The sequence below is a fragment of the Podarcis gaigeae genome, assembly GCF_964106915.1.
Source record: "Podarcis gaigeae genome assembly, chromosome: 14".
NCBI lineage: Eukaryota > Metazoa > Chordata > Lepidosauria > Squamata > Lacertidae > Podarcis > Podarcis gaigeae.
Genome location: NC_139690.1, coordinates 19,563,836 through 19,584,959, shown reverse-complemented (window position 1 = coordinate 19,584,959; position 21,124 = coordinate 19,563,836). Strand labels below are relative to the sequence as shown.

At 42.6% G+C, this 21,124-nt stretch overlaps 1 protein-coding gene across 2 annotated transcripts in view; it reads right to left on the bottom strand.

The window, feature by feature from the left end:
• The window catches only part of NTRK3 (neurotrophic receptor tyrosine kinase 3), a 414,011-nt gene that overhangs the window by 81,270 nt on the left and 311,617 nt on the right, over positions 1 to 21,124 (bottom strand). The window lies entirely within an intron of this gene.

Below are 21,124 nucleotides of genomic sequence, written 5' to 3'. Positions count from 1 at the left end.
GAAGGGGATATTTTCCTCAACCTTGCTGTCATGATCCAAGCCCTATTGGAAAATAGAGGGGGCAAAGGTGGAGTGTGGACAGGGTGTTTGGGGAGTGAATATTTGGCAGGGATGGGAAGAAAAGGAAATGAGAGAAGGCAAACTTTCTAGTGAGTATATTTTATTTTCCACCAGCCAGCCCCCCCTTCCCCTCCCTCCCCGAATCCCAGGCTGCCAGAGCACTTCAGCTGCAACATTAATTCAATACCACACATTTAATTACACATTATTTGGAAGCAAATGTATTTGAGTGGAGGAAAGGAGTCTTTGGAGAGCGTCTGCTCCCACCCCACCCCAGCCTCGTGTGCCTGGCAGGAGCAATGGCGGTGGTTTGAGAGGGGAGGGGGAGCTCCAAAGTGGAGCCAGAGAGAAAGCTGGTTTGTTTTACATCATCTGCAATTGCCATTCCATTCGCTCCCCCCAGAAGGGAAGTTTAAAAAACAAGAGAGAGAGAGATACAATTGCATTTCACAGGAAACTCTGTAGGCTGAGGCTTGATTTCCCCCCAGCCAGTTCTTAATTTTCTCATCCCCTAAAACCCGTCTCCCATTTTCTCTTCCCTCTTGATTGCTAAGTTAGATAGATTCTGATTCCATTTGTGATCTTACTCTCCCCACCAATCTCTCTCTCTTTTGGATTGAAAAGTGACTTGAGTGGTAGAGTGCAGAAGGTTGGGTTCCCTGCTGAGCCCTGCCTGATAGTCAGATTTCAGACTTCAGCACTCTAACAATATAGTAATCAGACACTTTGTGGCATCCTATGGCTGAGATGGATAATCCCGATAATGCCTGCATCTGAAAGGTTTGAGAGCTTTTAAGCAGCAGGCTCAAAGCTCTTAAGGGCCAGCCCTTTCTCTATTCAATGCCTCCCATCTCATTTAGACGCATTTGCAGAATCTTGGCCTTGGGCGTGGTAGGATTCGGGTTAAATCGGCATAGAATATTTTTGTTCTGACACAGAGTGCATTAGAGCTTATGGAGAGCTCAGCTGGATCAGACCATATATCTATCAGCTCCCACATCCTGTTTCCTGCTGTGGCCAAGAAAGAGGCATCTAGAAAATGAAGCATAATCAAGGACTTTGGGAAGCAATTGCCCTGACTTGCTTCTGTCCCCGCCACCCAGTATATACATGCTTCTGAATCTGAGGGATCTGTTTAGCTCTGATACCCTAACAGCTATTGTTAGATGTAATGAGCCATTGACAGGTGACTCAAGTCTTCAGCCCTCTCTGGTTTCATCATGGCTGAGCACAAAACACAGTCAGGGGGGGAATCACTGCCAAACAGTGATAGGAGGAGGGGCAGCTGCCAAACCCAGGAAGATCAACAGCCTGCAAAAGCCTTAGCACCCCAGAGAAGAAAATCTAAATGAAAGAGATAAGTAATGGGGATGGGGAGTCAGGCAGAGACTGCGGGCACATTCAGATATGGGGGATATTGCATTAGTTTTCCTGATTATAATGCTAGCACATATATCCTGTTTGCTAATGTTCCTTTCACACTGCAGGACCTGTTCTGTTATGGAACTGTGGCATTTGACTGATAGACTGGCAACTGATGCTAAATTTCATTCATACCTGATGTTCACAGTGAACATCACAGGATGACGTCACTATTCCCCCACCCATTGCACACCTACATGCTTCTCTTGCCCCATGAAAATGACAGGAAAGAACTGTAGGCTGGTATACGGCCCCATATTTTACTCCCACAATTTGCTAGGCTGCAAGCAAATTTCTTCTGAAATTACGTAACATGGAAATGAGAGTGAAACATATGCTATATTCATGTAGGTGTGTAACGGGTGGGGGAATAGTGACGTCATCCTGTGATGTTCAATGTGAACATCAGATTTCTGGATGCGGCTTTCACACCGCCTGAAAGCTCAAATATAATATGGAAATAACCATCAGGGAAATTGAATAGACCATTGTGTGACTGCTGACTGTGAGTGATAGAATTGCACCTCCAGTGGAAGGAGCGGGGAGGGAAAAGAATAAGAAAGAAAATAAACTTTGGGGACTGCATAATTATTTGGCCAAATAATACTATTCAAAATTTAAGTTCCTGATGATGAGAAAGGGCTGGGACTTCCTGCCAGGATGACAACCTCACCAGATCACTTGTAAATCTCAGAGGCAGACTTGGGGATCTGAAGGCACTTCGGCTGCTGAAAGTTGCCAGATCTCTCTGAACCAGAATATGAACTGTAACATTAGGCTCATCCTCCATAAATGCATGCCATCCCATTTTTAAGCCACCTGCACCAGTGACCATTGCCACATCTTTATTTTTATTTTTTTGTTATATTAAAAATATCTAGACCACCATTCATTCATTTTCTTGTGTTCATGTCTTGCCTTTCTCCCACCAACATCATCTCTGCAATTATTTATCTACTTTTGTTTAACAGGATTGACACACCGTTTCTGCATCTGGTTAGCACATCCCTTTTCCTGGTTAGTTTTCTGGATGGGAGTTTGTGTGCATGGTGTGCAAGTGATGAGGAAAAGGAAGGGAAGGAATCAATAAAAGGGGCAGGTTTGGGGGCAAAGGGTGGCCATGATGCCCCTGAAGATGTTATTTACTGAATTCATGTACAGCACTGGAAAGTTTCAAATTATGTGGGGTACCTATATATATGGTGGTGATAAGGAATGGGCTGCCTCTAGCTGGCCATTATGAGAACAGCTGGTTAAGAAGCGGTGCCTGAATTTGATTCTGTTCCTATCCCTTTTCCTGTGTTTGTGTGTGTTTTGATTTTAAGCCTGTGAGAAGGGACTGTCTTGTTTTAATTGATTGCATGTAATTGCTTTAATTGATTATATGGGAGCCTTCTTTAGTGATGAGTGGGGCGCATATATTCTAAATAAACTAATAACCGAGAACTGACAATTGTTTGCATGCCAAAAAATAAATAAATCAATAAAATGCTACTAGCCAAGCAAATGAACAAACCCGTGTTACCCTGTTAATCTGGGTTGCCTTTTCAGTTGTTTAACAAGGCTTCTGAGAGATTGATTGGTTAGATTTAATTATAGCCCTGCTTCAAATGTCTGAGGCTGCAATCCTCTGCCCATTTATCTGTGAATTGTACCTCTATACCAGGCATGTCCAACTCCCAAGAGACTGCGATCTACTCCCACTATTAAAAAACTGGCAGTGATCTATCCATTGGATTGAATAAAGGATGAGCTTTCTCTGGGGAAGAAGACCCAAAGTTGTTGAGCTTTTTCTGGGGAGGCTTCAGCAAAGTTGTTGAGTTTCTTGGATCACGCAATCAACCAGGATCAACCAGGAATGTACCGCGATCAATAGGTAGATCACGACCGTCCGATTGGACATGCCTGCTCTATACAATTGACTTCTGAGTAGGCAAATGCAGGATCACACCAGAAAAAGAACTGAAGGTGAACAATGAGAAGTGGAAAAACCCTGGGTTAGAACTTGAACTGTATGTGAGGCAAGGAGGAAACTACTCAAACAAGTGGGTTTACAGTCAAAAGTCTATTTTCCCTGATCATTATAAATGGTGGTGGTGGTGATATTCTCTCTGAAATTAAACATGGCTGCATAGCTCTGTCTGAAATGGGAATAAAATTCAAGCACTCTCTCTCTCCCTCCAAAGAAACAGCTAAGAATACTGGCTAATTAAATTTTCAAAAGCTTGTTTTATTTTCAGAACTCCCTCCACAAGCTCTGGTTTCTATCGGATATTGAAGTGCCAAAAATACCATGAGAAAAAGTTGATCTCTTGCAAGCTTTGGCCTGGTTGAGAGCAGGAAGTGGTTTAAAGTGGAGACCGAGAACCTGCTCTCTGGTCCAAGCAGGTCCCTGAGCAGTTTGCTACAATCATGATAGCAGAGGTCAGCCCTCAGTGGACTCTCCCCTGCATTCTTTCCCCTACAGTTAAAGCTGCCTTTATCAGCTTGCCCATCTCCCTCACCCTTCCTTTTTTCCTGTTGAGTAGCAAAGGAGGACCTGTGTTGACCACCATCGTGCAGCCAGGCTCGTGGAATGAGAAGACTCCAGAAGTAAAACCATACGGTGTTGAAACCGGAGGGTCTGAAAGATGCTTCTCAGTTTATGTTTCCGATTTATTGCCTCGTTTCTGCCTAATTTAGCTAATTTCCATCTTCCGTTTCTCTTCCCTTGAAGCCCACACCAGTCTTGCTCTACTCCCAAAGCAACCTCTTCTTATTTACAGCTGGAATTGCTCTCTATCCCCTGGCTTGACAAGGTATTACTTAAGACTAATGCTTTCCTAATGCCCCAACTGGGCCTTTCTCCTCCTCCTCTCCCTCCATCTCAGGTTCTCGCAACTCCCCCTCCCTCCATGTCATCCACATACCCTCCACCCTTTCATCTCTCCAATGTTTCTGACCGAAAAAAGCCCCCAAAGACTGAGTAACGTGAGAAAACTCCTCCAACCCCTTCAACACCGGGGTTCTAAAATTACCGTGGTTTGGCTGCTTTGGTGACAGTTATTATTCCTGCAAATTGTAGCAGGAAGGACAGAAAGAGGGGAAGAAATTACAAAGGAATGAGTGGATCAGATGAGGTTAGCAGCTGCTCCCCATTAGACAGGATTGATGCTACTTCATGAATGGATTTAGGTACTTGCGTGATTAGGAATGGAAGGATACATATTCCCTGCTTGTTTCCTAGTCGAGTGCTCCATGAAGTGGATGTTTCTGGTGGAATACTATGTATAGCTCTGGTAACCTCACCTCAGAAAGGCTTTCATAGAGCTGGAAAGGGTTTGGTGTAGTGGCTAGAGCATCAGGTCTAGGAGACCAGGACTCAGATCCCCACTTGGCCATGAAGCTCACAGGGTGACCTCGGGCTAGTCACTGTCTCTCAGCCTAAACTACATCACGGAGTTGTTCTGGGGATTAAATGAGGATGGGGAGAATCATGTATGTCACCCCAAAGCTTCTTGAAGAAAAAAGGTGGGTTATAATTGCAATAAATCAACAAGGCAATCACAATAATTTCGAGGGTTTGGAGCAACTCCTCTATGAGGCGAGGTAGCAACATTTGGGACCTTTTCAGTTTAGGGGGAGAAAAGGAGAGCAAAGTGGGATAAGACAGAGATGTATAAGATTATGCTTAATGTGCAGAAAAAAGTTTTCTCTCCCCCCAGTTTTCATGTTACTAGAACTTGGAGCCATTGAATGAAGCTGAATGTAGGAAGATTCAGGACAGACAAAAGAAAGTATTTCACGCAGTCATAGTTAAAGAATGGAATGTTCTCCCACAAGATCTGGCTGTTAACCAAAAGGTTGGTGGTTCAAGCCCACTCAGGGACAGCTGTGGGCTGGATTCCTGCATTGTAGGGAGTTAGACTAGATGAGTCCCTTCCAACTCTACAATTCTATGGTTCTATGAAGGTGCAACGATGACTTCCACCTTGGACGGTTTTAACAAAGGAATAGACAAAGAAATGGGGGGTAAGGCTTTCAGGGACTACTAGCCACAATGTCTATGTTCCACTGTCAGATGCATTTACTGTCAGTACAATTTACTCCAGCTGCTGTGGGGAGTGCTCTTGCACCCAGGACTTGCTTGGAGGCTTCCCATAGGCAATTGGTTGGCCACTGTTAGAACAGGATGATGAACTAAACCGTAAGGTTTATTGTGCATACAACTGGAGTAAATCACAGGGTCCTTCTATTCCTTTTTCAAACAGGTTCTGTAGTTCTTATTCCTGTAGGTATTGAATAATGAATGTTCTTCTCGCTGTTTCTTGACTGCCTTAGTATTGCTCCTGCTGCTGGCTTTGCTTACATTTCCATTTGTAATTGATTTTAAATGTATGCATTTGACACATCTATTGTTTCCTGTTTTGAGCGCACTTTTGGGTAAGGAAGAGGGATGACAACAGCTCAGTCTTGGTGTTTGGTGCAAGCAGTTATCGTTGCATGAGGCGGGAAGGTGGGGCTAAGCCTTTTTCATTCTGTGTCCACATCCACCCTTCCTCAGTGATGTCTGCACACCTGGGAGCATACCTGCAGCATTGTAGCCCACCAAACACAGAGCAGTCTGCCCATGTGAGCTGGATCTCTAGACAAAAAAGATTTCACAATGAAAACACATCTGTACAAACCACTGCACCATGGCATGATCCACATCACTCAGGAAGTGCTCAACACTCAACTGTGATTCTGTGATTCTATCACTTGCAGCCTGAGCAGTTTTGCTACAGCTTCTCAGTAGTGCCGGGAAATGCTGACCACTGCCCCTATGTGGTGTCACTACAGCTTCTTAGTGAAAAACATTATGGGCTGACTTCCACCCACCTAAGTTGGCATCCTGTCCTAGCGAAGCCTTGGTTGAATAACAAAGGCCACATTCACACAACACAACTGAAAGTATGATAATACTACTTTAACAGTCATGGCTTCCCCCAAAGACTCATGGGAACTGTGGCACTTAGGAGGCTCACAAAGCTACAGTTACCAAAGTTCCCTGGGAGAAAGATTGACCGGTGGACTCGTAATCTGGTGAACCAGGTTCGATTCCCTGCTCCTCCACATGCAGCTGCTGGGTGTCCTTGGGCTAGTCACACTTCTCTGAAGTCTCTCAGCCCCACTCACCTCACAGAGTGTTGTTGTGGGGGAGGAAGGGAAAGGAGAACGTTAGCCGCTTTGAGATTCCTTTGGGTAGTGATAAAGCGGGATATCAAATCCAAACTCTTTTTCTTCTACTACTCTGGAAATTGTAGCTCTGCAAGGGGAATCTCAGTACCCTTAAAACTACAGCTCCCAGGGTTCTTTGGGGAAGACAATGCTGCTTAACGTGAGCTTGGTCTTGGTCTTTGGTTTTGCCTTTTTCTACTTCTCCAGCCTTCAGCCCTTTGTCCTTGTTCCTGTGGTCCTGACTTCTGGCTTCGTCTCCCGTCCTATCTGCTAGTTCACTGTCTGCTTTGAATTTCTCTCTGATCTTCTCCTGTCTTGTTCTCAGATCATGATTGCCCCTTTGATCCTGGCTTGCAGTTCCTGACTCCCTTCAAACCACTGTCCATAGTCTGGCTCTGACAACTTCATTAAGGAAAAGTGGAGTTATCATTAAGGCAGCTCGGAGAGCAAGACACTGTCAATTACGGCTGTCATTTCCTCCCCCAACCCACTTATTTCTTTGTGCACAAAAGATAAAATTGCCCTATTATCAAATTGTATTGGTCTCTTTTGCATTCCAAAGGTTGTCACTTACCTTTAATATTTTATCTTGCCAACCCTTAATCTGAAAGAATTTATGGGTCTCATCCTTTATTTATTTATTTTAAAAAAGCTTCCCAAGATCTCCGTAGTCATTCTAATACTGTTGATGTTTTAATTTTCCCCTCCAATAATTAGAAATTACTATTCCAGCTGCTGACAGCAAATTAAAACTTGTACCTTTTATACTGACTCTCTGATCCTTATTTCTATCAATGTCAGAATTTCCACCTTGCTGAATCTTGATTATATGGAACACTTTGGGCATCTGGATGTTGACCCTAAATCATCTGTGCCTCTCCCATCCTCCTTTATCTGTTACCTATTTAGTTCCCCTCAGAATGCAATCCCAGACATGCTTACTCAGAAGTAACTCCCACTTCGTTTGATGGGCCTTACTGTTATCTACAGATGGGGGGGGGGAGGGATCAGTTCAGTTCACAATTAATGGTGAACCTAATTCACAGTGTTTCCAAAAATGTGTGTGTGTGTGTGTGTGTGTGTGTACCAAAACACAGCCATCTTTTAAGATGTGCACATCTCTGAATTTTGCTACGCATTTCTTCAGCCAACTAATGTGCAGAAAAATGCATATATTAGTGTAATGTGTTGTTGAGGCAACCCAGCCAGATGGGTATTATTATTATTATTATTATTATTATTATTATTATTATTATTATTAAAAAGAGCATCTATATGGGAAAATGACAAACAAAAATGCATTCTACCAGGGGAAATCGCTTTGCAAAAAATGCATATATTAGGAAATGCAGGCAAACGTCTATTAAAAGACATTCACACTGAAATGTTGGCGGGTTTTATTTTTCAAAAAAAATCTCATGGTAAATCAATGTGGAAATGTAGATAACTAAATTTAAGATTGGAGCGGGGGGGGGGGGGGAGTCAGATTTGACCCTCCCTACCAACAGCTTAACTAAGTGTGCATAAGATTGCAGCCGGAGATCTTCATATACATTCCTTTGCTAGGTCTTTTAATGATCTGCACATACTGAGCTCATTAGAAGTAGACAAGTCTGGATATTTGAAGAGAGGGTTTCTTTGGGAGGTTTGTAACTCAAGGAAAGACACCTTGCTACACCTCCCTGCAAGTCAATTTACTCAAAGAAGAAGAAGCACTGCTTAAATACGAGAAACAGGTTTCATGGCATCCCTGACTTATGCACCTCTTAGATTCAAACCACACATGGACCACTGCTTCTCATGAAAACCAACCCAAGGAGAATAGCTACTGCAACTTGTCACTTGAGTACCAAAAGATACCTTTTAAATAAATGCTTTCAGATTTGCACAGATTTCCCTATCTCCCATAGGCAACGTACAATGAAAAGTGGAAACCCCCTCCCCCAAAAAATGGAGGCAAAAGCAAACAAAAAACCAAAAAAACCTATTCCCTCTGATCTGCTAGTTTACTGCTTGAAATAAACACTTAAGGGTGTGTGTGCTTTCTTTTCCTGTTAATCTAAGTATGATCTACTGTATATTATTTAATTCCATATCTGATCTGGCCTGATATTTTATTTTTATGATATATTTCATATTGTAAACCTCCTGCCGTTTTCTAAACCGCCATAATCAAAAAGCTGAACTATTTAAAAACTTGGTTTCACACCAGCAATGAGAGGGTCCAGAATTCTATCCCCCTCATTCTACATAATTTAGAATGACTCAACAGGCTCCCATTTGTGATCGCTGGAAAGATAGTACAAATGACTAGGTCACCATCTGCACTATAGATTTCAAGGAGTACCATATTCCTCCCCCCCCCCCCCCAAGTTTCCTGGGAACTCTCATTTTTTAAAAGGGTGTTGCTAGGAGATTTGATGCTTTTGAATTGATGCTTTTGAATTATGGTGCTGGAGGAGACTCTTGAGAGTCCCATGGACTGCAAGAAGATCAAACCTATCCATTCTTAAGGAAATCAGCCCTGAGTGTTCACTGGAAGGACAGATACTGAAGCTGATACTCCAATGCTTTGGCCACCTCATGAGAAGAGAAGACTCCCTTGAAAAGTACCTGATGTTGGGAAAGATGGAGGGCACAAGGAGAAGGGGATGACAGAGGACGAGATGGTTGGACAGTGTTCTCGAAGCTACCAGCAAGAGTTTGACCAAAGTGTGGGAGGCAGTGGAAGACGCGAGTGCCTGGCATGCTCTGGTCCATGGGGTCACGAAGAGTCGGACACGACTAAATGACTAAACAACAACAGGAGACTCCAATTCTCCCCACAGAGTGGTTTAGGAAACAATCCCTCTTCCCAGGGAACATTGGGAGTTGTAGCACTGTGAGGAGGATAGGAAGTCTCCTAACAATTTTTAGCATTCTTAAGAAATCAGGATTCTTCCCAGGATTATTTGGGAGAAGCCCTGACTGCTTAAAATGGTATGATACTCCTTAAAATATATAGTGCAGATGGGACCCAAGTTATGATATGGTACCTGCAGTTATAATACAACTAGCATGGCTGTACTAATCTATTTGCTGAGACATTCTTATGAATACTGTATCTACTCCATTTCCCTATATCCTCCCATTAATTTGCTTAAATTTTTCTTATTCTAACTCAGCCTTTCCCAACCAGGTGCCCTCAAGATGTCTCAGAAAGCAATTCCCACTATCCTTGGGTTTTGCAGGTCCAAAATGTCTGGAAGGCACGAGATTGGAAAAGGCTGTTCTGTCTCCTTCCTTCCTCTTTCTTTTCCAAAACAGAACTAATTCTTAGTCACTCCTTAGAGATGTTTAGACTGCACTCAGTCATTGCCAGCGATTAGACTAAACTTAAGGGGGTGAATTTTGCCTGGAGCTATTTATTATTTTCGACAAAATGCATTAATGCAGATTAGGAACACAGAGGACCTTTAAAAGCACTCAGGAGGCCTCATGCTTCTGACCTCTTCCCTACAGCTACAGAATATTCAGTTGAAACTTCATTGTCATCAACAGTCCTCATACAGATTTCTCGTGTGTGTGTGTGTGTGTGTGTGTGTGCGCGCACACACATTCTCCAACTCCTTTGGAATTCTTAAGTTTGCCCATTAATCTCCAACGTGAAGATTTGTCAAATGCTTGTTGACAATCTAAATAGACTCTCCATTTATGAACTGGATATATGGGCTGCGGTGGTTCACTCCTCTGAGGATACAGGCATGAACTCCCAAAGTCTCAATCCGGTCAGGTCTTCCTAGAGGTTTGCTTTTCCAGGTGTGTGTCTCTGAGATGATCCAAAACAGATGGCAAGCTTACTGGCTCTTAGGCTTGGTTCAGAAAAGAAACAGATGAAGGGGCTAAACTGTTCCTAGACAGTATCTCATCGGACCTCAGTCAGGAAATTCTTTTGTTGGGATGTTTGCCCATGAAAATAAATTCCCTGCACAGAGAAAACGAATATGCCAAGGAGAAGGCTAGGGTAGAATTCTTCTCCTTGACATCATGTTCCCTGCTCCTAGGTGCACAGAATTTTTGTTTATGTAAAAGAGGAGTACGCAAAGCTTTTAAGGGGGTAATCAAGGGTATTCAGTACTGGTACAACTTTTTTGCTTGTTAAAAAGTGTGGCACTTACTATAACAGCTTCATAGTGAGTACTGGCACCTCTTTTCATTTTGGTTAAAAAGTGTGACACTTACTGTTAACTTCATGGTGAGCACAGGCACCTAAAAGGGGAGTCCTATCAGGAAAAGCGAATATGGGGTATTTGAGAAGTCACACTAGAAGGTGATGATTCCAGGAAGAGAATGGGAGATTGAATAGGGAAGCACTTCTGTGAAACATTCTTTCAACAGAGCACACATTAATATAGATAATCTTCAATTATCAAATCCACCATGGGGGGATCCACTTTAACTAAAATGTATTAATTGGAAGTTGATTGGTATTTGAATAATTGCATTAATTGGGAATTAATTGATATTGTTACAATTTGGCTATTTTGGGGGAATATTGGAAAACTAACAGACTTATTTTATAATCTTCAATTAAGCATGCATCATCTATATTAATCTTCAAATGTTTGTTGTAAACTTTTCTTTGCTGCCAGGATTTATGTAGGCAATTAAGAGACATATTTTCCATTAAGTGTCAAGTGGTGATTTGCTTTTAAAAAAATATTTTGGGGTTTGTTTTTAAATAGGTACAAATCACTTTGATTTTTTTAAAAAATGAAATTGCAGTACTGCATAAGTTTGTCTGTTTGTTTTACAAATAAAATAAATACCATATCTGTATAGGCTGACAACAATGATGTAGAATGGATTTTTCCCCCTGAAAAAAATTCCACTGCTTTATTTTTTCCATGGGAATTCCCCCCACCCCTATTTCATAAGTTTGTTAGTAACAATGAAGGATGTCATTTGCAGCTGCAAATACAATATCAAGCACGCTTATTGATTTCAAAATTTTTAAGCATTGTTTGCTAAATGCAAGGCATCCTTCCCTCTGTCTAAAATCCCCTTTCCAGAGGTGATGCTGCAAGTGCCCTCGCATACAAACCCCCCATTTAATTGGAGAGTTAATATGTTAAATGCATTGACACAAACAAACAAGGACAGTTTCCCTAAGCTGGAAAATCCTTGAGTACATTGTAATTAGCTGGGCTTGTTAAACCTCTTAATAAGCAATAGATAGTACGTGACACGATTAGTCTACTCAAATACCATCTACTTTTCTGCTTTCAATTTTTGTAAGGCAGATTTGCCTGAAACGAAGGATAGGGTGTATCGCCCTATGGAATATAAGGAGGAGAAAGTTCTCATGCTGTAGCCAAAGTGGGCAAGCATAGGAAATTTAGGGATGCTGTTTGTGTACCACCACCACCCAACTGCCAAACAGCATCCCTGACTGAGGCATCCCAGACAATAATTCTGGATATCTTTGACATCTATGCTGAGGCTGCAGTTGGACTGGCTTAGGATTTCACAGCCTCCATAACAACCATGGGGCTGTCTCAGGCCGTACACATCCCAGTCCCTGAACTGGTTTCTTGTCTTAATTCACAAATCATGAAACAACTTGGGACCAATGGTTCCTTAAGCTCCACCTCAATCACTGAATTCCTCCAATGAGGCCCTCCTTGTGGTTCCACCCCATGCCTGAGGCTTGGTCAGCCCTTACTAGGCACCAAGCCTTTAGCATGGTAGGTCATGTCCTGTGGAACTTCCGGCCAGTAGAGGTTCAGCAGGAATCAATCCTGCCTTCTTTCAAATGTCTCCTAAAAGCTGTGTTTTACTTAGATCAGCCTTTGCAGTGTGAGTTTCCTTTTACTGACCAGTGTTCCGTGATGCTTTTACAGGCATTCCCATTGATGTTTTTATTATCCATATTGTAATTTTGTGAGCTATATGCCTCCTTTTATGAAACTGCAGCCTATGAACATTTCAATAAATAAAAGAAAACATTGGCAGCTGCCTTAGAGCATGTTTGACTAGTGATCCCTCTAACTCAGTATTGTCGACTCTGAGTGGCAACAGCTCCCCAGGGGTTCAGACAGGAATCCTGGGATCTTCTGCATTCATTTGTTTTACAACATTTATTTAGCACTTGATTGTAACCAAACCTCAAAGAGATTTAGAAGTGGAAAATGTGTGTTCTTTGGTGGAGATAGTGCCTCATTGTTCAAGCTGGGATGCTCTACTTACATACCTTCCAACATTTCTCTGATGAAAAGAGGAATGTCCTATTGAATAATAAAAATAAAAATAAAAATAAAAATAATTTTATTATCTATATCCTGCTCATCTGACTGGGTTGTCCAAGCCACTCTGGGCAGCTTCCAACATATATAAAAACATAATAAAACATTAAACATTAAAGAACTTCCTTATACAGTGCTGCCTTCAGATGTCTTCGAAAGGTTGTATAGTTACTTATCTCCTTGGCTCAGGGGTCGCATAACTCCATACGCTCCAAAGAAAATAGGACCAAAGAAAATAGGACATCCTACCAGACCCTCCAACATCTCTCTGATGAAAATAGGGATGTCCTAAGGAAATGCAGAGCATTCTGGGATCAAATCACAAACTGGGATGGCTTCTGTAAATCTGGGACTGTCCCTGGAAAATAGGAGGGGCTGTGCTTAGACAGGAAGTGCTATCGTCAAGCTATGGCTCCTCCCCAGAAACTAAGATTCAAAGCCACATGGCCAAACACCACAGATCATTTTCCTACACGTTCAACTGCCAGAGCCCCTCTTTCCTTTTCTCTTAGGAGGAATCTTTTCCTAAAATGTTTTCCTAAAGTAAAATACAAGATGGGTCTAGTAAACACTCTGACGGGCCTTTGCTGTTTGCAGATCTTTGAGCCAAGCCATTTTTATGTCTCAAGACTCTGCTTTCATTCCTGGGAGAAATGCTGGGGGTGGCCAGATCAAAGAAAGTGGTTCTTAGACTGTTTCTTCCAAATAAGTTTGGTCAATTACTGTTGCATGAGATGCTGTTCAAAGGAGGAGTGGCGCTTCGTGAGAGATGACAGAAATACAGGGAATATGTTCAATAGAGTTTTCTGTTCTCATGATGCCTGGAAGATGCTGTGAGATTCAAGATGACCCCCAGAGAGTCTCCTGCACCTGGTGAAGAAGGAAGAGTTCTGGAAGACTCCGCCAGCTGCATTGATATTATATAAAACTATCTCAACAAATTGGTGTCATTAGTCTAGGAGTACAAGTTTTGTCCCTGGTGTGGGATTTGCTGACCTTTTTCATCCACTTTCATATGTATAACTTCCTCAGGTGAAATGTGAGGAAAGATTGCAGCAGACCTCCCCAATATGGTAACCTCCAGAATTTCATACTATTATTCCAATCATTCCTGATTGTTGGCTATGCTGGCTGGGGCTGATGGGAATTGTAGTCCAAAACAACTGGAGGGCACCAGGCTGGGGAAGGCTAGAGTACCATAAGTGGAACATTTTAGTTTAGGGAGGAGGCACAATAGGTTTATAAAATTATGCATGGCATTGGGAAAAGGTAATGAAGAGAAGTGTTTCTTGTAAAACCCAGGGGCATTGACTGAAACTGCTAAGAAAATCAGGACAGAAAAATAGCACACAATTTATAGAATTCATGTCTTCAAGGTGTGGTCTTAACCATTAGGTTGAATGACTTTCAAATGGGATTAGACAAATTCATGGACAAAAAGTCTTATATGCAGCTTCTGGTCATGATAGCTGAGTAGAATTCCTTCCTTACTGAAGATGTCAAGAGTGTATAGTAACTAGCAAACTATATCTAGGAGAATCTATGGTTTACTCAGAGTAGACCCATGGGAATTAATGACCATGACTAATTTAGGCCCATTCATTTCAGTGGGTCTATTCCGAATAAAATTTAGTTTGATGCAGCTAATTCACTGGTTACCACATGTGCCTCAGAATACCAGATGCTGGGATTCATAAGTGGCAAACATGTTGTTTCACTCAGGTCTGACTTGTGGGCTTCCCAACCGAGGCATCTTGTCAGCTACTGTGAGAACAGGATGCTGGACTAAACGGACCACTGGCCTGATCCAACAGAACTCTTCCTATGTTCCTCAACCAGTACTTTTTTGAAAGGTTTCTTGGAGGGAGAATGAACTGACTAAAAATGGGGAGATGAATTTCATTCAGGGGTCCGTGACCCCTATGTGAAACACCCCAAAGTGTGCCATTTCCTTGCACCCTTTCCAAAGGCTATGCAGTCACAGTCCAGTTATAAACCTCACTAAAGGAATGTCTCGGGCCAACAGGCCAAGGAATAAGCTGCAAACAGAGGAAAGACACTGATTAGCTCTTGGTTTTTAAAAACAAAACAAAAAATACAATTATCTGCAGGAAGTGGGTGGCACATCAGAGCACATTATCTCTGAGCAGCTCATGAAAGGAAAAGGTTAAGAGTGTGAGGAAAAGGTTCCTGCAGTTCAAAATCCAGCCCCATAAATAATGAAATGTTCCCTTCCTCAGACCCTCTCCAGCTCTGACGTCTGGTTTCATCTTTTTGCCTATAAATGATTCATGGGCTCCCTTTCCTTTATTTTTTATCTCCCCCTCCCCTCTTTTTAACACCATGAGCTAAGTCAGAATTTTTATAGGAAGGGTGGAAAACCAGCTTCCGCATAGTAGCTGACACTGGCCAGTATTTTCTTTGGCCTGGGCCAATTTGTTTCTTGCACTCCCCCCTCCTTAAGAGCCAACACTTATTTTCTCACATCTCAGACTATTTGTCAGGCAGAGATGCCTTATTGAGATCAAAGATGCAAACACTCACTGCCCAGAATTCCAGCTCCCTCCATCAGTGGCAAACAAAATCAGCTACACCGTACAGTGTTGAAGCCCCCCCCCCCATTTTTCATATGCAAACTCTCCTCATGGCTTTATGCCAAGGTGTGCATGTACCTGGTGTGTATGTTGAACTTTCTCCAGCGGGTCTGGATGACCTCTGTGAAATCACTGAATGTTTGCCTGAGCAACAGAGTGTTTGCCTGCATCCCCTGCAGATGGGCCAATATGTCAATTTCAGATTCTCTCAATTTCTCATTTTCTCAATATTAAGTTCTGTTTTCAATATTTCCACATAGGATTGTGTGTGTGTGTGTGTGTGTGTGCATGCACACACACACACACACACACGTATATATATCCATATCCTCAGGAAATTTACCAGCAAATTTATCCTAATACATGCTTGTATGCAATATTGCCTCACATACGCCTTTTTGCAAAGCAATTTCCCCAAATCATAGAATTGTAGAGTTGGAATGCATTTTAGAGTTGGAATACATGCGTTTTAAATGCATGCCTTACTTTTACACACATTACTTAGCTACATGGAAAAATTCAATGAAAGTTCATATGTGAAAGAATGACTTGTTTTTTGGGTTCTTGAATTGATTTGGAAATTTGGAATTAGGTAGGCTTGCCTTCACAGTCATAACTTGGATCCCAAACGCCTTGTTGCTCGGATGTTTTGTATCCTGAACACCACAAAACTGGGAGTGTTCCGGTTTGCGAACATTTCTTGGAACCTGAACATCCGATGGGGCTTCTGTGGCTTCCAAAGCAGGAGCTTCCTGCAGCCAATCAGAAGCCATGCTTTGGTTTCCGAATGTTTTGGAAGTCAAATGGACTTCCAGAACGGATTCCGTTCGACCTCCAAGGTACGACTTTATATGCAAACAGAATCAAATTTCTCCACTATCCCTAGTACCCCCTTGCGAGTTCAGTAAACTAATGAGGGGAGGGGGGAGAATAATCACACCCATTGGCCATGAACCCAATATCAACTGATGCTTTCCTAATGCACACATTTTGGTACATATTCCTTGATTGCAGGTTTGCATTGCAAAAATTCAGAGAAGTACAACTTTTGAAGGGCAGCTGCATTTCAGTTCACATATTGTTTGTGGACATGTGAATTAGTTAGGTTCATATTAAAATTCAAACCAAAATGCATTTATTTACCAGCACCACCCATATCTATTATTTGAATGCAGGAAAGTGAGGTTGAAATAATATAACTTAACACTTCCAGCTCTATGAGACTTACACCTAATAATAGGCCACCAAATAGGCTTCACAGGATGGTGGGGAGGAAATTAAATCCTGTCTGTGTCCTTCAGAGCAAGGTGACATGTTTCCATTCCTAGGCAGGAATGGGGACATGTTTGGAAAAGGAACTTGTCCACAACACTTGGGGAACCCCTTGGTTTTGCTATTCAGCTGCGAACAGTTTGATTCCGACCACATGCACACCATATATCTGAAGTGCTATGATACTGCTTTAAACAGTCTTGGCTTCCCCCAAAGAATTCTGTGATCTGTAGTTTGTTAGGAGACCTGTGTACTCTCCTCCATGAACTATAATTCCCAGAGTTCCCTGTGAAGAGAGATTGATTGTTAAACCTCTCTGTGAATGGTAGTTCAGGGTGGGGAATAGCGGTCTCCTAACAGTACCCTTAACAAATTACAGCTCCCAGAATCCTTTGGGGGAAACCATGACTGTTAAAAGTGAGATCAAAGTGCTTGGTATGGTGTGAATGTGGCCTCAGTCTAATCCTTAGAGATCTACATGCTACTCCTTTCTAGAGAGGAATGCTACAAGCCCAGACAATTGAACTGGCTCCCACCTATCATATGGAACCTACTCTTGTAACAAGGACACTGCACAGTTTTGGATTCATACAGTTTTTCTCACTCTAAGCAGGAATCTTTGGTCCCAGGAGTATTCATTTCTTCCCATTCTAGGGAATGGGAAACCAAAGGGAAACCAATACTCTTTCCTTCCAAAGCTGCTGGTGCAAGCAAGTCACTGGTATGTAGCCAACTTACCTTCATCTTGTAGCACATTCCTTTCTCAGTTGTTTCCAACATTTTTAGGACGTCAGCCGTGGTGTTTTCATGGCAAAGAGACATGCACTTAAATAGGTGTATCGTGTTTTATCTCAACTAACTATATGGGAAGAGACCAATTCTCACTACGAAGGTGGTACTAAGGGTGGAGAAGCTCCATTCTTCACTCTCCCTCCAAGATCAGAATGGAGATCAATGCTCTAGGAGGGGAAAGTCTCCATTGGCATTGACAGGGAGCTTCTTTTTCTAAGGCTCCTAGCCACACAGGAGGTTGGGAATCTCCTTTTGAATCCCATGAGGGTGTGAAGAGCACAGGGGTGACATAGAATACAGTGCTACCTCTGGTTACAAACTTAATTCATTCCAGAGGTCCGTTCTTAAGCGGGAACTGTTCTTATCCTGAGGTACGCTCTCGCTAATGGAGCCTCCCACTGTGCGCACACCAGAGGTGAGCAATTTCCGTTCACATCCTGGGGCAAAGTTCACAACCAGGAGTGGCTACTTCCGGGTTAGCAGAGCTTGTGACCTGAAACGTTCGTAACCAGAAGCGTTCGTAACCAGAGGTACTACTGTAGGAGGGACTGAGCGAGTGGGACTTTACATGAAGCAACACCATTATCTAAGAGAGACCACATTCCTTCTTCTCTCTCTGTGAATATTGAATAAAAGACTTGGTAAGAAGTCTTCTTGTTTATCTACTTCTTGGCTGCCACCATGGGAGGGATCGGATTCCCTGAAGCCTGGCAACATCTGTTTGTGAGTTTCCAGGGAACTCCAGAACTTCGAGAAGCAAACTGGCTCAGACAAGCAATATGACTGTTGCATGTTTCCCATGTGGAGACCAGTGGTTTCCATCTACAGGCAATGAGTCTGGTGTTGCCTTTGAGTACTTGGACTTTATTCCACTCCCCTTCCCTGTTTCTGAACCCACATTTCAATTTTTATTTTGCAAACCAAATTAATTTTGAATGGAGCATGTGTGTCAAGAATGAGGTCTTGGTAGTTTCCCTCCCCATCAATTAATCTCATGTACTTGAGCAAGCAAACTGGGTTTTGGGGGGAAAGCATATTCATTATTTATCATCAGTATCAACATGAATATAATTATGACTGCAATATCTTCACACAATTTGACCACTATGGCTGTTTTCCAGAACGACTCCTAGAACAGCGGTTAACGAAAAAAGGGGGGAAAGGGGGGGGGGAGCAGGAGCAATGCTGCTATTCCAGGATGTGAAAATTCTGGCACAGTGGATGGAACAGGGTGAAGGAGGTGAAAAACATATTTAGCAGTCCCATGTGATGAATAAATATTGCTGGGTTGTACTAGTATTATTACCAATGGAAGACTGAATTTCTGAATGCTCCCTCATTTAAAACACTGCCAGAGAATATGGGATGGTGATTTCTCCCAGGTTCTCATTTTCCCCAGTTTTATGTTCAGTTATCCATATTTCCATTTTCACATCAGGTTGTGTTTTTTTTTAAAGGTCCTAATTAAAAAATTAGCACAAATTTCTCCTAATAAGCACATTCTTGTTTGCAATTTTGCCTAATACCCACATTTTTCTAAAGCAGATTCTCCCCAAAGTATCCAAAGCATTTTTATGCACACATAAACCCTGTACCAAATATGCATCTTTGCACACATTACCTGGCTACCAAATGTAAAAAGTGCAAATTTCAGAAGATTCATACATTTTGGTTCATGCATTGTTTCAGAAAGTGTGAATTAGGTCACTTTAAATGTGAACTGAATTAAACTTATCCCCTCTTTCCTAATAAAGGGTAAGTCCAAGGGCTTAAGAGTGTGTTCTTCTTTCACCTGTTAAATGAGTTACTCACCTGACCAAGTTTTGGACTCATACCCTGTATGGTCTATGGCTCATTCCTGTCATCTATATTCAATCCAAAAACTAATTCTCAAAACAAACGCTGCAGTTATTGCTTATCCCAAATTCAAACAGGATGCAAAGTCGACTTTGGAATTTTGCAAATAGATCCTTCATTTCCTCGCCTGCTGAATTCATTGTTTGCCGGCTGTCATTTGTGGATTTATAATTCCCTCTTTGCCATCCATTATTTCCAGTGTTTAAGTAATGCAGGGTTGACAGCCATAAGGTAATGCTACTAGTTAGTTAAATATTAAAATAATGACTTGGGAAGACATGAATTATTGTAAAGTCACATGAAAATAAGGCTCACAAATTGTGCATTTACAAGCCTGAGGCTGCCTGCGGGTCTCTAAGCTGATTTAACAACAGTTCCGTCAACACTTATTTAGGTTGGACTCAGTGTTCTGGAACATGGCAGGAGGGGGAAAACAACAGCAACAAACCACCACTACCCCACTTCTCACCACTGTTTCCAAGGGCCATTGTGCATAATGACTGTACTTAGGGTTGACACTGATCTGTACAAAGCTATGGGTCTTGAAGCAGTGCAGAGCCATAGGAAGGGGGGGTGGAATGCTCCGGGTGTCATCGCTAAGGGGGGTGACATTCGACTCGCTGCACACTGGTGATTCCCAAGCCTACCCCGAGCCGTCGGGGCAAGGGAGGAGCTGTGCCGCTTTGCCTTCATTTTGACAGCTCGGGGTAGGCTTGGGAGTTGCAGGCGGGCAGCACGCCGAGGGGGACATTCGGCACACCGCCTGCCCATGACTCCCAAGCCTACCCCGAGACGTCAATGGGGAGGGGTGACAAAAAACATCTGCACCGGGTACCACCTGACCTTGCTATGCCTCTGAAGTGGTGACCTTAGCTTCCTCTGGGGTAGCATGACAGAAGAGAGACCTGCTGGCCTGCCCACTGATGGTGATGAGGAAGAGGTACAGTGGCCTATGAACTGGTTCAGAAGTTGTCAGGTGGAGCAAAGGGACCAATGAGGTTTCCTCTGGCTTCAGACTCTGGCCTGATCCCACTGTTCTTCCATAGGGGGAGTGTTTCTGTATGGGTGGGTGCAGGAGCATTAAAAGGATGCACTGTCTAGGAAAAGCTTTTAATCCCTGCATTTTGTTGACTTTGTGATCCCCAAAACACTTCAGACACAGTGAGGTGGCATAAGAGGAAGCCTCCTGAGTCAGGCCATTGTTCTGGGTACATGAGGCCAGTTTGTATCAGGATTTGCAAAGATTGGATTCCTCAAGCATCACTACATATACAACTTCACATCTGGGTTGTTGAGGCACATGTTTGAAACGCTCTTTAGAAGGAAAAAGAAAATGGTCCATGTATAACTTAGGCTTGTTCACATACTTTTCTGGAATAGTTTTAGAATACTGTGTTCTGTTCTGGTCAACGAACCCCAAAAAAAGTTCTTGCAGAGTTGGAAAAGATTCAGAAAAGGGAAACCAAAACTATCAAGGGGATGCATTGACTCAGCTATGAGGGAAGGTAGCAACATCTGGGATATTTGATTTAGAGAAAAGGCAAGAGGTGGCCTGATAGAAGTTTAAAAATTGTGCATGGCATAGAGAAAGTACACAGAGAAAGGTTTTTTTCTCTCTCACACACAAACACACAGAGTACAAGA